General features: G+C 38.3%; 1 long non-coding RNA gene across 1 annotated transcript; it reads right to left on the minus strand.

Moving 5' to 3' along the window:
* Nucleotides 1–1878: 1878 nt before the first annotated feature.
* LOC131303828 (uncharacterized) lies at nucleotides 1879–3456 on the minus strand. Its single transcript, XR_009192217.1, has 2 exons — nucleotides 3002–3456; nucleotides 1879–2306 (listed from the first exon to the last, which is right to left on the minus strand). It is a non-coding gene; the product is annotated as an uncharacterized LOC131303828 (long non-coding RNA).
* Nucleotides 3457–4871: the final 1415 nt, after the last annotated feature.

The following is a 4871-nucleotide window of genomic DNA, read 5'->3' on the forward strand; positions in this document are numbered from 1 at the left end:
AAACGACATCGTCCGTACCTGTTAATACTTCTCATTTTCCAACCTGCGAAGTCCCTTGAAAACATGAATTTGACTTTTTTGTCAAATTGCGAGCCCATTCCAGTTTATCACCATTATCGAAACCCTTCATGTTACAGATATTGTTGATAGGATAAATAATGTCAAATTTCTTTTGAATCAAATACTCATTGATGCATAATCGGAGACGATAAGCATGAATTTTTTTATTTGAAAATAGACTTGGCTACACTCTATCAAATCCATTGTGCCAAACGACGTCGGAAGCGTGCATTATTGGATCTGCAACGTGAGTTCGTCGAATTGTGATCTCGTTTCGATAGATCTCTATGATCCAACTCATTGAAGTTGTAGAGCTTTTGAAGAAGATAAATAGTGTCAAAGATCGTTTGAATTGAGTTCTGAATGATACATAATCGGAGAAGATCAAAGTGAATTTGTTTTTGTTAAAATAGGTTTGGCAACACGGTCTCAAACCCATTATAGCAAAGAAGATTAAAATTCAGTCCGCGTAGGGATGTCCCCGACTACCCGTCGGAAATCGTTCGACAGGAATATGGGGGTCAGACTAGATCAATCCCCTCGAACTTACTTTCATGAGGATAAATGCACTCGTAATGATCTCTGTTCAATTAATTTAATTTTTGACATTGTTAAGTACGAAGAGATACTAAAAAGTTATAGAAATAAGGTAAGATGCCGGAGTGGAGACTAGTGGAGCGAAGCCGGAGTGGAGCGACGGCATCTGGCCCATCACCGATGATCCAGTGAAAGTAGAGTGCATCAAAAGCCCAGGCGTTCCGTAATTTGGGGGTGCAACGCGGTAGGGTACAATATCGTACAAGGGTATTTTTGGAATACAGGCCAAATACCAGTTACGATTAGAATAGAGTAAGTATAAATACTCTATGTTGTAAATCCTATTTCGTATTGTGATAATAAGAACAGCAGCCGCTCTCGCTCCCGTTGACGTACCCGGTATTGGAAAATCACGTATATCTCTGTGTTGATTTCTTTACTATTTTATACTCGTAAATCGTGCGTGTGTGTCGATCCTAGCAGGCATGATTGTTATTCTCGACAAGCATCGCAAAATGTACGGTTTCGATCATTAAAATGGGTTTAGCATGAGCCCATAGAGGGCTGACTGCACAATCTTCTTTGAGAACCCGTCATTAAAAATAAAAAAAAAACTCATACAAAATCGTTGCAACTTCTACGTAAAGGGTTTTTTTTTTTTTTAAATCCACAACTTCAACGTAAAGCTTATGACTTTTAAAGAAGAAAGAAAGAGCAAAAAGAAGAAGAAATATAACTCGGTTGATCTTGTTCGTCGAAAAGAAAAAGAAGAAAGAAAGAATGGTTGATGATGGGAAGCTAGGAGCATTATCATTGAATGAGTTTAGATCATGCTTTTAGGCGTGCCATAATATGGTGAACCTTAACATTATCTGACTTCCCTTAGCTAAATAGGTAAGCTACTTGTACTATGAGAACAAAATCACACTTAATCCCATTTTTTGCTTTTTAAAAAATTTGACGCGCCTTTGTTTGATTAAAGCATCTTATTGTACAATAAAAACTAAAGGACTACATATCCGGTGCTCGGTTGAAACTTCTAAATGTGCTTCCTTACTATAGGTCTCATTCAATCTGATCCGAACCTTGCTCTACAAGACTAATTCTTCGAGAATCCCTTGCTTTTGGCTATGCACAAATTATGATCATCCTAGTCAAATTTTGCTTCACATTTTCCCATCTCACATACCACCCTTACTGAAAAACTTGTTGATTCCCGTAGGGGAATAGAGGAAAAGAGCATGCAAATAAGCAATCAAAAGTTTGCTCCAACGCGACAACTTGATGGCAAAACACAGCACCATTGCATATCATGAACATTTAGCAGAATAGGGCCACAACAACAATAAATTTATTTTCATTCCTTCGACTTTACATTTATCCGTCAGATTTATTGTACAAGAAAGGTAAATTTCGCAAACGATCAAATCTAGAGCTTGGCCAGAGGTTTCTTCCGACCACCTAGGAATTCCTGCATTTTCTTAAACTGCTCCTTGGTCATTCCATCATAGTAATATTCATGAGCCCTTTCCTGAAAAACAGCAACAGCAAATAATGGTGACTGTCATTGAGACATTAAAATCCAGGGCTTTCACACATACAGCTGAGGAGATGTCAAACAGAGGTCCACAATCTACTGTAATGCTGTAATGAATTTTCCAAACTTGGTCTTTTCCTTGCCAATTTATCTCCTCCAGCAATGCAGTATCCTATCAAAAAATGCATATCAGTATCTAAGTTTAAATTGGCAGACTAGTAACTAGACGAAGAAACATAAAACGTGAATCTATGCATACTGCTGACATTAAACAAGATTTTCAGTACACAATTCGCCTAGTGCCTGACAAAAAAACGAACCTATACTTGGTGCTTATAGCAACATAATCAAAGTTGGTCACCAGTTGTTAAATGGTCCAAAAACAATGCTATTTTTCGGTGTCCAGTTCTACGCTGACCCCATGATCAAGCAAGTGTGCCACATTAAGTAAAGTTGCTTCTAAGTCCCCGATCTCAAAGATCACAAGATTTTCAAGGTCCGTAATATCAGTCGTCAACAAGAAGGAATATCATAAAGAACTTTTACATATGCAATTGGCACAAATGCCCCCAAAGGCTAAAAGGTTGAAGGGACTGAAAGGAGGCAGAAACAGATCCAAAATGTGGGCAACAATTGTTTTTTTGATCGGCGGCAACAATTGTTACCTTACTAATAATAAGAATGTAACAAAGAAAAAAGGGAAAGATAAAAGATGGCATCACAACAAGCATGAAGCATCCCAACGACCTTGGCACCCAACAAGCATGACAATCATATCCCACTAATCCCAATAGAGGAGAAAGAAAAGGTTGGTAAGATACCAACTGAAAGCAAAATAAACTATACATGAAACTCCCAAAACAGTACATTGAGACCCCCGAACAGGCATGAATCACTCGAACGTCGTACGAGATTCTGATCATTAGATGTGAAGAAGTAAGACCTCCTGTATTATAAAATTTCCAAGCTTCAGTAGTGTAGCAGTAACAAGTTGAATGGTGTAATTGCAGCAATGGAGTGTCATGAAGTGATTTGACAACAGCAATTCTCCATTTCCTTCTTAGCGTGAAAGCCTCCGAGAGGTATAATAGACTACCATAAGATATTCAAGCCAAATAGCAGTAGCAACAAAAATCAGAATTTCAGATTTCCACAGCAGCAGTAACATAACAGCAGCAATTGAGAATCAGTGAGCCATAAGACCTCCTAATTTGATCAATAAGGAGCCTTGGAATGAAATAGCATAAGAGAAAACTCAAGCTGACAAACAATTCAACACTCCCCTAATCCTTATCAATTACAGATTTCAGACAGACATAAGAAGCCCCAGCCCACTGCAATTATCCCCACCCTCTCCCCACTTCGTATAACTTGACACCCAAAGACAACCCACAACCAAAGCAAAACCCCCATTCCCACCTGTCCCAAAACTCCTAACTTTTTAATAATTCAGACACCCCAACAATAATCTCCCCCACATATCCTAAACGATAGATTCCACAATAGAATGAATCGCCCACGGTACAACCCACACACGCACACACCACACGCACCCACAATTACACAAAACACACACCCATTCAGTCACACTCGCTGATGCACAACACACACACCCACTGCTGCACAACACTTACCAATAAAGTCTCTGGATTGAAGCCCTGCAAATTCAACAACATACCCTCCAACTTCATTACAGAGATTCCTTCATTGTCTTAAGCTGTCATTGATGCTAAAGTCATTCGTTCCCACTTACCCAAAAAAAGGGTCATTCGTTCACCACTTCGTTTTCACCCAGAAAGCTATTCTAATCTTGATAATCTCCAGAATCTCATCCCATTGTGGTTCTGAGTTTTCAAAAAAACGTCCATTAGCCATGTTAATAGGTGCCATATTGCCATCCCTATCAATTGTGTTTGAAAAGTCTCATTTCCATCTAGCCATATTTGGGCAAGAGATATTTACTCTTTTTCTGTATAAAAGTTAAAGAGATTATCAATTTAAATTCCATCAATCAACAACAAAGCCCGATCTTGATCTTGATCTTCACTTCAAATCTCTCTTACATTTCCTCTCTCTCTATGACTACTACACTGTACTCTCCTTCGAGGCCAACAACTTTGTGACCGTTTAGCCATCATGCAACATCTTGTATTTGCTATTTTGAAGATGAAAAACAAAAACATTCAAAGATATCCTCTTTGCGCTATGGGTATAGTATTAGTAACTACAAGTGAATGCGAACTGGTTAACATGTCCCATGTAGTAGAACCACGTGTATGCTGTTCAAAAAAAAAAAGTAGAACCACGTGTATGCACATAGTTTAACTACAAAGATTGCATAACAACAATATCTTGCGATCATAACTCAATTAGAGAAATAGGGAGCTTTTTCATAACACACGCACGCACAATTGTGGGGTACCTCATCGTATCATAGATTTCTACACACAAAAAATATGGGTCAGATACTTAAAGATTTTGAAGGAGACGATACAAATTGTAGGATCGTAGGTTTTTAACAACTATGCTCATATCACTATCGAGCTCTGTTGTGAGAGAACCGACCACAGATCCAGCAGCTAATCAATACAGGGCAATAAGACTTCCAAGTTCACCTATACGGACACTTATCCAAACACTCAGAGATATTCCATAAAAGTACATGAATAATTATTGCTTTGGTGACAATAACAAGAATTGCAAAAAAGAAATAAAAATTCAAGAACTGAAAAAGAAG

Source organism: Rhododendron vialii, chromosome 10a (genome assembly GCF_030253575.1).
Source record: "Rhododendron vialii isolate Sample 1 chromosome 10a, ASM3025357v1".
NCBI lineage: Eukaryota > Viridiplantae > Streptophyta > Magnoliopsida > Ericales > Ericaceae > Rhododendron > Rhododendron vialii.